Genomic DNA, 13,317 nt, shown 5'->3' on the forward strand with positions numbered 1-13,317 from the left:
TATTCCAAAGTACTCAAACAATCACAATTCAATCATAAAAGTCCTTAAAACAATCCATAAAGTCCATTTACAGTACCGACAAAATGAAAGTTTGAATCCCTAAAAAGTAGTCCCACATTGCCTTCATTTTTATAGTTGAAAAAACATCATATACTCAAGTGGATAGCCTTGTAACACCCCCTACTCGTATCCGTCATCGGAATAGGGTACAAGGCATTATTAGAACTTATCGAATCATTATTAATTAGGGGAAAAAGTAAAACAAAGTAAACATGTAATATTTAATAAATTCATATAACATGGTAATTAACTTACCGCTTCTCTATATTCAACATAATTATGCAAAGCATAATTATTCGAATTGATCGTGAGCCCTAATACCTATTCTTATCACATTGTTAGTCAGATAATTCATATAAATATCAAGAAACATGTATGGGCTCAACTTTCATTAAATTTCTCATATGCATATACTTTTACACATCATTTATTCACATAAATTATAACAATCATATCTATTTATTTTAAATGCGCTTTCATAACAATTTGTCTTGATTTCAGACTATCTCATATTGGAGCTTTACTCATCAAATCATTTGAAATAATATCTTTATACAAATAGTACACTCGAGTTGCACAATTCTATAATTATGAACGAACACATTTATAAAATATATTCCATGTTCATAAATCATAGTCTCATGTCACCATATACAAAAAATATAACCATCATTTCCTTAGTGTTTCAGATAAATACATATAACCATACATAAACATGCCATTCACTAGTTCTTCCTATCTATCACAATTTCAAATGACAGATTCATGTGAATGAGCTTAACAATAACCATGAAAATACTTACCACATTCTTTCAAACATGTTCCACTTATAACATATTTTTTTTATATTTGGCTTGACATTGACTAAGCAATATTAGATATTCAGTTATTAGGCAATATCAAATATTCAAATTATTCTTTAACATATATAACATTCAATTCAAACATGAATTTATAACATGTTTCATTTTAACAAAGTTTAACAATTTACCAAATATAATCGAGCATGTAATCAATTTATGCATAAGTCACTCACATATTTTCCTCCTCCTCCTCCTCCTCTCCATTCCACATCCTTAATGTATATAACAAGCTTATAACATTATCTATAATTTAACTATTTACTTATATTTATATTCCAAAGTTGTCCATCCGTGCCATAGTCACTAAATTATTTTTAACTTGAGCTATGGAGTTCCAAATTAAGATCTACTAATTTTCCCTGAAACTAAACTTACATATCTTATTACCATAAAATTTTTATAATTTTTGGTTTAGCCAATAAGTACAGTTTATTCTTTAAAGTCATCCCTGTTCTGTTGTCTGACAATTCCGATCTTTCTTCACTAAAAATTAATTATCTCCTCATACGGGATTCGAATAATGTTCCCATTTGTTTCTCTTAAAAATAGACTTATTCAGAATTCTAAACATATAAATTTAAGCCCATAATTATTTTTGATTTTCCAAATTCTGAACAGGAGAACCCGAAATCATTCTGATCTTGTCTTACAAAATTTATTATATCTCATGATTTACAATTCTATTTCTTACATCGTTTCTTCTATAAGAAACTAGACTCAATAAGATTTAATTTTATATTTTATTCATCCTCTCATTCGATTTCTAAAATTTTTGGTGATTTTTCAACGTTAGACTACTGCTGCTGTCCAAAACAATTTTAATGCAAAATGTTGATTTCCATTTTACTCCAAATTTCACAGTTCATACAATTCAGTCCTTGCTCAATTAACCCCTCAGTTGAGCTAAATTTTCTCAATTAATACTTTAGTCTATCATTTTAAACTACTTTATAACCCTTGAAAATTAGAACTTTAGCAATAGACCTTAATTCCAAACTCTTTCATAATTAGGTCTTAAAATCAATTTCCATCAATTTTACTTGATACAATCATCATATATCAAAATTAAAGCTTCAATTCTATTTTTATTCATCATATGCTTCCAGCACTCATCCATAGAAACTTTAAAAATTAGCCATGGAATAAAAAAACTAATGACATAGTAAGTTGGATCCAATTGTAAAAGTCCAAAATCTTAGAAATTTCAAGGAGAAAGAAAGAATTAAAGTTACATGAAGCTAGAGTATGAAAACCAGTTTGAACCCTCTTCCATGGCTATTTTTCAGCTGATGAAAATGAAGAAAAAATGAAGAGAAATCTAGATATTCCAATTTAGTTACATTTTTATTTAGCTAATTTTGGCAATTTTCCAATTTTGCCCTTCTTTCACCCATTTCCTAATTTTTCTCAGCTATAGCCACCCAAAATATCTCCTTTAGGCTTATTTGCACTTTAGATCCTTCCTCATTTGACAATTGAGCTATTTAATCCTTCTGGAAACTTTTACACCTTTTTGAATTTAGTCCTTTTTATTTAATTAATCACCCAAACGTCAAAATTTTCTAAAGAAATTTTAATACTACCTTATTGACACTCTGTAAATATTTATAAAAATATTTATGGCTCGGTTTATAACACCGAGATCTCGATATTTTTTTCTCATATTTCTTGACCAAATAAATCTTTATAAAACACAATTTACTATTTCAAAAATCTTTTAAAAGCTACATTTGGCTCATAAATATTAAATAATATAATCTACGAGTTCATTTTTTGGATTTGGTGGTCTCGAACCACTATTTCTTACATTGCTGAAATTTGGGCTATTACAAGCCTTGTTTGGATCACTTGGCTTGCTCACTCCCCCCTCCCCCCCGATTTAGCGTTTTTTCTACAAAATGTTAGTATAAGAGTGTAAGCTTATCTAAGTTCAGAAAGTGTTCAAGATTGCCACAACTAAACACATAATCCACAGTTAAGAGAAAGCATACTAATGCTAACATTCACGGCATTAAAGTAAACATATTTCGTGCCATTTCATATTGATATATTGGCATCTTTTGACTATGAAACACTAATAAAACATAATACAGTGAATAATCGGATCTGAAAACACACCAATGACTCAATGAGTCTAACATAGTCCCATATAAGTGCAGTATGAAGCTAACACTCCAAACACACCATGTTGTCTCGATGAATGGAGCTATGCTAAATATTCCCTTATCTCTCCAAATTCAATCCTAATATCAAAACACATTTGAGTACTCAAATCCTATGGCATGCTAATGATATCTAATGGTTCCAAGATATCACAATGCCAAGATATCCACATATCAAAATTTCTTACTATTTTATTTCATTTGTCAAAATACATATTTACACACTTTCATATCACTTTTAATTCACTCTCATATGCTATAACAATGCTCATGGAGCTACACTCACTAAAGTTCACATAGGTGTGCATAAGACCAGCAAGTCAAACACCACAATCTGATATAAACATATAGTATTTTTTCATCATTGCTCATCCTTCACATTTCTCATAACATTGATGCATTATTTGCAAGATAATGTAAGCTTGAGTAAGAACACTTACACTTGGAACTTAGGATAGATGGTTAGGCTAACCTAAGCTCCCATTGAACTCATTTGATTGTTCTTAGAAGCAACAATAGATCACTCACCATATCGCTTTCTCTCGATCCTGAAAGTTCAAACAAGCTTCTCTTTACCCTTTGCTTTGCTCGCAGATGCTCCCAATGGATCTGACACTTTGCACACACATGAAACACAATATATACCAGTCATTCACAACTTTAAACCCATTTAAACAACCACAAAATCGCAGATCAATGCTCTCCCCTCTTAATACTGAAATTTAACCAGTTTACCAAAATAAATGATTTCCTCACTCAATTATTATTTCTAATTCATAAACATGTTTCTAAACATACTAAACATCATATTAGATCATATCTAAACCATCAAAAACACTTAATTTCACAAATCTAAATTTTTCAAAAAATTAATCATGCATGAACACTCTAAAAGGGAAAATTCTCAATTCTTTAAAATCCTTTAACGATCTATCAAATTGAGTTTAAAAACCTTCTAACCAGTTCAATACAAGTTGAAAATAATTTAAAACCAATGGTTTGAAATAGAAATTCGGATTTCACAATTTTCAAGCTCATTTTCGGTTTAAAATTTTAAATCCATGTAAATCTCAATATAATTGATCAAATCTCTATTTATAAAAACAAAAAGCATAGAATTATCATTAAGAATTAGAATATTAACTCAATTGAAGAAGAATAATGAGTTGATACTCTAATTTGATGAAAAATAGTTGAAGAGAAATTGAAGAAATTGGCGATGAAAACAATAGTGTTATTTAAAATTGAAAGATGATTTGGTGTTTGGAAAGTAGGAAAATCAGAAAGGTTTGATTAATTTGAGAGAAAATGCTCAGATAGAGAAATAATTTCAAATAGGAAGATGAGAAGAGAGGGAAAATGTGTAACTGTAACACCCCTTACCCGTATTCTACGCCAGAACAGGGTACGAGGCATTACTGGACATAAACTCACACAATCATACAAAACCGAGCCATAAAATTTCGTTCAAATTTAAAACTTTTCAATCGCATGCAAATTTTCCCTTATAAGGGCCTATGAGGCCCAAAAGATACATCAGAAGTGGTTCGGGACTAAGCCGAGAACTTTCGAAATCTTTTCGACAGTTAGAAAATTTTCTTGTTTGGAGGGTCACACGCCCGTGTGGGTGGGCCATGTGGTCACCCTCGCCCGTATGGCTTGGGACAGGCCTGTGTCCTCAACCCGTGTAACTCTCTGACTATGACATCATCACACAATTAGAGTCACACGCCCGTGTGCTTAGGCCATGTGGCAAATTAAATTCTCAAAATTAAGTGCAGACTTCACACGGCCTGGGCACACGCCCATGTTCTAAGTTCGCGTCCTCCACACGGCTGAGACACATGGCGATGTCTCTGCCCTTGTGTTTACTACTAGACATTCTGTTTTGCATTAATTAGGGTGGAGGGGAGACACGGCCAGAACACACGCCCTTGGGGCAAGCCGAGTGTCACACATAGTCTAGACACACTCCCGTGTGGCTATCCGCATGGACAAATTTAAGGCTATTTTCCAAGCCAATTTCCATCCTTATTTGCACAACACATTCATGGCTCCAAAGGTACTTAAACATTCATGAACCTAGCTCAGGCATGACAACTTCTCATCACATTATACTAAATTAAGACTCCATATAATAACAAGCCCCATTTTACCAACACACATAGTAACCATCATCATTCAACCATCAACAACCAATAATCATATCATAATGGAATTGGCACATATATACATAGATGAATAGGTTTACAACCCAATAGTCATTGTCAGCCATATCTCATGGCCTTATACAAAATGAATCATAACACAATCAAAAGCCAACACATTGGCTAAAAAAATATGACATATAACGAAATAACGAAGTTCCTATACATGTCATACTCAAAATAATGAGACTAACTACACCCAAAAGATCCAATTGATAGTGTGACCGAGCCTCCGACGTCCCTTGATCCCCGAGCTAGCTTGGCGACACTATAAGAAAATTGAAAAGAGAGGGAGTAAGCATAGAGCTTAGTAAGTTTGCATGTAAACAATAAGCAATAAAAATATGCATTTTCATACACATACATAACATAAATTAATTCATCTTATTCTCAACAATCATTTTAGTCATATCCGATCTTATTCAATTTATAAAAGTTTCAATAGAACTCAAGGTCATATTTCCTTCGTTCTCCTCTTACTAAGGCTTAATCATTTCGTAATCCCAATAACTACGAGCTTGGCATACATACCTATACTCTTTCAACATGATCATACCTCGTTATTTCTTTGACAAATCCTTGGACTACCCGTTGAACCACTTGGAATACTAAGGGATACTTAGGAAATCATATTCACATAGTAGGGTGCCAATGCCATATCCCGGATATGGTCTTTCATGGGACCACTTATTGATGCCAATGCCATGTCCTAGACACGGTCTTACACGAGATCACCCATATCGAAGTCGATAGCCCAGCTATGGTCTTACATGATGTTCTCATATTGATGTCAATGCCATGTCCCAGACATGGTCTTACATGGGATCACATAACGATACCAATGCCATGTCCCAGACATGGTCTTACATGGGTCACACATATCAATGCTGATGCTATATCCCATATATGGTCTTATATGGGATCTCATCAACCTAAAGGTCATGATATTTATTCCCTAAGTATTCCCTAGGTTCAACCGGCTTCCATCGCCTCAAATCTTTGTCGGAAAATATCAATAATACTCACAAAGGAAAATATACAATTCATGCAACATTAAGTATTAAATATTTAAAAAATTTCTGTATCAATTACAGACAAACTTACCTCGGTACAAAAATGTAGCTAACTATTCGATTTAGTCCACAACCTTGTTCTTCCTTCGGTTTAGGTCCGGACTTCGTTTTTCTTAATCTATAATAGAAAATTTCACTTATTTAATTATCACATTATTAAAATCAGTCTATAAATCATACTTTGGAAAAAATTACAATTTTTCCCCTAATATTTCACATATTTACACTTTGGTCCCTAAGCTAGTAAAATGAAATGTGTGCAATTTTTTTGTTACCCAAGCCTAGCCGATTCATATTCCCTCTTATAACAGCCCACATTTTTCATCAAATCACATTTTTAGCACCTATTTTTACATGTTTTAAAAACAAGTCCTTTTAGGTGTTTTCATGAAAAATCACTTAGAAAAATATGTTTATCATGCATCAAACTTTCATATTTCTCCATTAAACACCAAAATACATGCATGTTACACATGGGAAAGTTTTTTAACATGACCCTTAGCTCAAAATAATGGTAGAAATAGCTAGATCATGCTTCAAGGATCTCAGAAACATAGAGAACATAAAAAATGAGGCTAGGATGTACTTACTTTCAAGCTTGAAAAGTTGAAGAAAAACCCTAGTTATGGTCCTTAGAAATTTCAGCACACCCTTGAAGAAGATGGACAAGATTTTCACTTCATTTTCCCTTTTAATTCTTTTATTTACCAAATGACTAAAATGCCCTTTTCATTAAACTTTCAATTTTTATCCATGCATGCCCTTTTTTTCCATAAAAATAGAAATTGGAAAATTTTATATTTAAGGACCTCTAATTAATATTCCAAAGCTATTTCATACTAAAAGTTTCTAGAAGCACATATTTTGTAACTTATTCAATTTAGTCCCTAAAGTCAAATTGGACACTTTACTTATAAAATCTCTTCATGAAATTTTCACACGAGTATGAAATCGTATCATAGACCACATAATAATCATAAAATGATTATTTCTACCTCAAATTTATGGTCTCGAAACCATTGTTCCTACTAGGCCCTAATTCGAGATGTTACAATAACACCTTCTACTCGACCCGAATCACCTGTTACAATACAAAAACATTCATCAGAAATTTATTCATTTGGCATAACCTATTTTAAACACACTTCTTATTTCTTTTTGTATTGTTCTTTAATATAAAAGTGGATATTAAATATTTACATTAAAAATTTGAACAGCATAAAATGTTACAACATAAAAATTCATTAAAAATAGACTTTTCATGGCGTAGTGTACTATACACCACACTGCTATGATGCTTTATGTATGCATAATATCACAAATCTTACTTAAGACTGGGCGTAATCCTAGATTGGTCCCTCCCGGTGTACCCACTCATATAGCAGAACCTGAAACATAAACCAACACTTGTAAGCTTGAGCGGACTTAGTGAGTTTTAATCTATATTACCTTGAAGCCTTTTTAGTTGAACTCCTCATTCTAAAGATTTTGGATTTCATTTCTGTCTTTGACGGATACTTTTCTAGTATTAGACATATACAGATATGCCAGTTTCTATACTTAACATATCTACTCACTTCACTCTTTGGCTGATTCTAGATTTTATCAGTCTATACAGATCATATGCCTTCTTATAAAAACAAATGTACATCTCAGAAGAATATTCATACAGAGCCCACTTTCAAAGGTTTCTTCTTCAAATAGACATTGAATAATTTTTTCCCAAGATGAGTACTCACAGATACTATTCTCAACGGATAATTAAAATAACTGATATTTTATGATGAACTCCATACTGATCTTACATTTGGCAGATTCTCATATTGAGCTTGATAACTATCAGAATACCAATCAGAACATATCTTAAATCAAACCCAAATTATAAATTATACTAATGAATGAAACAATCTAAATCATATAAAAGAATTCCAGAAAATTATGTTACATATCACGAGAATGCCTAACTTAACAAAAAACTTTGATTCCAGATAGTCTCTATACGTGACATGAAAACTATTTAGATTTGGCGAATAACAGATAATTTTGATACTTCCTTTCATAATATAAATAAACCCAGATCTAACGAACACATAAACCATCCATCTCTATAATTACACCAAGTTTTCTATACTGATGAATTACGATGGTGGAGTCCTATTTTAGAAACACTGTTGTGAACTCCATTCAGGAAACACCCCTTAAAGCATATTAAATTTCATCACAAGGCTAACCAAACAAAGTTATCTTTAGACTTATCAAATCTTTATCCTAGATTTAGTTAGAAAAGAATTCTAAGAGTTTACTTAGATCTCGCTACAAAGGCGGTTAATCAGATTGCCATGAAAGCATCATCAAATATGCCACATAGGTGTTACGGTATACGCCACAAAGGAATTTCAGAGTATGCCAATAAGGCTTTACAGATCATGCTGCAAAGGCATCATAGAGAGTTACATGTTTACTTTCTCAGCGAACTTTCTTAGAAGGAGCCATGGGTTTCTCCCTCATGGTCTTATACATATCTTCATGTCGTGATTTGCGAGTTTTATTTACATCTCATCGAAGGAAACTCTATGAATATCTTCATTGTCGTTCTATGCCATGGGTCTCAGCCACATGTACTTACACATCCTCATGTCGTGTTCTTCCAATCCGGTTTACATTTCACCGAAGGCTACACTATGCGTATACTTGTTGTCAACGTGATCTACCTGTCAGGTTAAAAATGTTCCTGCCATACCGGAGGCATAAAAAATGAACGATTTACTCACATAACACCAATTACTCTTACCTAGATTCATTCACTGTAACGCCCCGATTTTTGGGCCTAGAAGTATTGGGCCTTAAGTCTGGGTTCGGGTAGAAGACGGCCCGAATAATTTGGATGTTATTATTATTTTGTATGTTTAGTTTAGTAATTAAATAAATTGCGAAGGGTTTATGGTGTGGGTAAAGTCCGGGGCTCGGCCCATAGCTTTAACAAAATTCTTAAATTTTGCCTCTTAAGGGAATCTAGGCAGTAGGCCTTATTAATAATTTGGGCTGAGTTTTAGCACAAACAAGTACCTGGCCCAGTGGCTAAGCATGCTAGGAGGGCGTGGGAGGTGCCTGGGTTCGAGGCACGGTGCGCGCAAAATGGTTGTGTTTTTTAATATTTAGGTTGCGGTTGGAATAGGGTTTAAGAGGAGTTGCGAGCATAATCCAGCACAAGGAGCACCGTGGCATAGTGGCAGCAGCGTGCTGGGCAAGCAGAGAGGGCGCAGGTTAGAGTCCTTGCGCGGGCAAATTCTGTTTTATTTTTAAAGCAGGCCAGAACTGAAGCAGGTAAGGGTTATAAATTAATTGTGAGGGAATTATGTACTGAAAGGAACTTCGGTGCAGTGGTAAGCAGCGTATGTGTGGTTAGCAGGTCACAGGTTCGAGATGTATGGCAGGCGAAATTTTCTTTTTATTTCGCAAGTAACCGAGGCTTCAGCAGGAATATATTAAGATTAATTGTGGCCCTATATTAGTAAAGAAAGAAGCGTGGTGCAGTGGCCAGCAGCACGGGCGAATGCGCAAGGGCGGACGGAGGTCTGGGGTTCGAGCCTCACCTCGTGCACAGAAGGCTTGGTTTTTTGCTACACGTGTGGGGAATAAGTTGGGGTCTGATCAGGACTCTGGGCAGCATGCTGAAGCGGTGCAAGGATGTGGATAAGGATGCTGCTGAATCGGTTAGGAGTTTGAATGAAATTCAAACATTGAGTTGGCCAAGAATAAAGGAGCAATTCATGGAATTTAGGAAGAATTTTTATGCCGAAATGCACTCATTCGGCCATAGCAAATAAATGCCGTTTATTTTTGGCCTTTATGATTCATTTTCTCTTCTTTCATTCTCTTGCTCTCTTAGTTCTTCAAGCCGAGGCCATTAACCCATTCCTCTCCTTTCTTTTATCATCATCTTCCCATCTTCTTTTCTTTACCAATCATAAAGGAAAAACCTCTCCCATTCAATCACCTTAGCCGATCACTCACAAAAGCCGAAACCGCAACTTTTGTTTTCCCCTTGTGCCGATCTCTTTTACTTTTACTTGTCTTTTCGTTAAAGCCAAATCCCCCAACTATGTTAGCCTTGTCGACATCTACTTCCTCTCATCATCGAGTTTCCATTTTTTCTTCCTCCCTTGTTTGTTGAAAAACTGAGGTCACCATACTTTAAGAGGTTGGAAGCCAAACACCTTTAGACCTCTTGGACTCATCCTTTGCTCGTGTTAGGGGTAGAAAAGTATTGGAAATGTTCTTTATCGAATAGATCTATTGGTAAGTATTTGTAACCCTCTTTCCATTCGTATCTTGTGGTTCTGGAAAAAAAAGCCGAGAAATCCCTAATCGTTTAGAGAGGCTATCGTTTTGGACTAAAGGGTTTATTGCGTTTATTTATCATTCTATTATGAGTAAGGTGGAATAAAGGCTGTCGATCAAGGGGCAGTGGGAAGCGAGGACATCGAAACGACTGGATCCAGACTTAGTCATTATTTGCGACAAAGGTAAGCAATCTAACGCCATTAAGGGTGTTGGCCGAATATGGTAAGGAGGCTAGTATGTAGTTTGTTTTTGACATGTAGACCGACGTTTTAGTAACTCATTTGTAGGCAACTCGTGTGTGGATCTCACCAATGTATTGTTACAGATCAGGTGTGTAAATGACACCACTAGTAGACTAGATCGGCAAAAGCTGAAATACCGAAATGCCGAAAAGTTGGCATTCCGAGAACTTGCGAGCGTGCGAGCGCTCGTGGGATTATTTTTATTGATAATTTTGGTAACTTCAATGGTAAGATTGCAGAGTGCGCAATTTCGTGCACTTCGGTATATTTGGGCTTAATGGGTCGAAATCGGTTAATGGGCCAATAGGCCCAATTCGGTAAAAATGCTCGGTAAGTTTTTCTGTTAATACGTTAATAACTGTAATGAGCATGAAACCCTAAAAAGACTGATAAAATTGTTGAAATACCTCTGTAGGGTAGAATTACCGTAATACCCCTGAAGGGGTAAGTTTACGATTATGCCCCTTAGGGGTAAATAACTGTTCTTACGCTATAATCTGACTGTCTTTCTGAAGCATGCCTTGTTAATGATATATATATTCTGCATACATGTCATACTGCTTGGGGTTGGGTTTTGTTATGAAGGAAGAACCAGTTCTGGTGGCTGTGCCACATATTTTGATATAAGCAGCTTTGCTGCGGATTATAGTTAGTGCCGCAACCGGTGCTAACACTGTAAGTGTAGGGATGGCGTGGGTGATTTATTCTCCACAGGAAGTGTAGGGATGGACAGAGGCAAGTGCAAGGTTGGATAGGGTTATCATGCATTAATCATATGAGACTGTTTTGTTATGGGCCCAACTGTGTTAGTATGGGCAAGGCCCAATAGATCTCGACTTGTAATACGGCTACAGCCCAGATTGATACTAATATGGGCTAGGCCCAGTATACTCTGATATTGTAAGGGGCTATGGCCCAGATTAATATTGACATGGGCTAAGGCCCAGTTAACTCTGATTTCTGAATAGGGCTTAGGCCCAGTAAAGCTTGAACAGATTTGGGCTCTAGTTGGGGTACTTTACACACTGAGTTTTCCAAACTCACCCCTTTTTTCCCATCTTTGCAGGTGAGCCTTAGATCGGTGGACTTGGTGCTAGAGGGATTCAGAGTGGCCATGTGGACAGTTTAAAATAAGTGTTTATGCCTTCACTTTTATTCTAGATTATTTCATTTATGTTTTTGGGTTTTAATTTGTAATAAGGTCGTTTTAATTATTTTTAATTGTTTTTAGTATGTTTTGTTAGCTTAGATATGATATTGTTTTTAACTGTTTGAAATTGAATAGCTCTACGGCACGTTTTAAAAAGGTTACTTGATTTCAAAATATCGCGATAACAAAGCAAGGCTTCCGCAACGAAAACGTTTTCAAAATTAATAACCTTTCCCAATGGTTTTAAACGAAATGGTTTTCCCTGAAAATCACTCAGTTAAAGTGTGGCAATGGTTGTGTGCATGTCTAGGAGTGGATCCATGGAGAGATTGGTACTTAAGTAGTCTAATAGACTCACTTCCTCTTTTCCGGCATCCTACCTGGTGCACAGCTTCCATTCACTTTAATCTATAACAAAAAATACTCTTTAAACACTAAGAAAGATTTTAGATAAAACATGAATTTTATAGTAACGCTTCAATGTAACACGCCGAATTCGGCCGTAACTTCTAGGCTGGGTTTTGGGTGTTACATTCACTCACTTGACAAATTTATCCTCTTTCATACTTGTTTTTATATGCGTTACATATCATACATCATCTTATTCATGCAACAACTCATATAACTAAATTATAAACATGTAGAGTTTTATAACTTCACACATACATACTTCCACCAGTTATCCGTGTTGACATCTGCATATTATTTTCCAATATAAATTATTACTCATGAGTTAGGATAAAGACACACCTAAAACTCACCTTTGTCGGACTAATACCCTAAACTTGATCCTTAATGATGACCTAGTATTAGCGTGTCACTACCTTAAAATTCTTTCTCTTAAACTTGTATAGACGTGGTCTTCATAAAAATACAGTTCAAATAAATATGAATTACAAATCCTTTACGAAGTTAAAGATAAATAAGGTTATACATTTTCAAGAAATATGAAAAACAAAGAAGCTCTATTGGAAGCTCTTAAAATCGTATTTGGTGTAAACCTATATTTCACTAAAATGTTGTGACCATATATATATAATTAGACGAATCATTAATCATGCAAAGTAAATAATTTGATTCTTTGTAACAACATAATCATTTAGTTGAGGTTTCATTAAGTTAATGGTTTTAAAAAAAGCCTTAAAATACAAAATTCATTCTTTGAAACGACACCATCTTAACACTACCCCATACCATGCATAATACAAAATACTTA

The 13,317-nt window shown here is 34.6% G+C and overlaps 1 long non-coding RNA gene across 1 annotated transcript; it reads left to right on the plus strand.

Annotated features, from left to right (window-relative positions):
• The first annotated feature begins 10,211 nt into the window (after nt 1-10,211).
• Nucleotides 10,212-12,140, plus strand: LOC121219286 (uncharacterized). The gene is made up of 3 exons (XR_005915957.1): nt 10,212-10,664; nt 10,804-10,891; nt 12,018-12,140. It is a non-coding gene; the product is annotated as an uncharacterized lncRNA (long non-coding RNA).
• Nucleotides 12,141-13,317: the final 1,177 nt, after the last annotated feature.

The sequence above is a fragment of the Gossypium hirsutum genome, chromosome A03 (genome assembly GCF_007990345.1).
Source record: "Gossypium hirsutum isolate 1008001.06 chromosome A03, Gossypium_hirsutum_v2.1, whole genome shotgun sequence".
Classification (NCBI taxonomy): domain Eukaryota; kingdom Viridiplantae; phylum Streptophyta; class Magnoliopsida; order Malvales; family Malvaceae; genus Gossypium; species Gossypium hirsutum.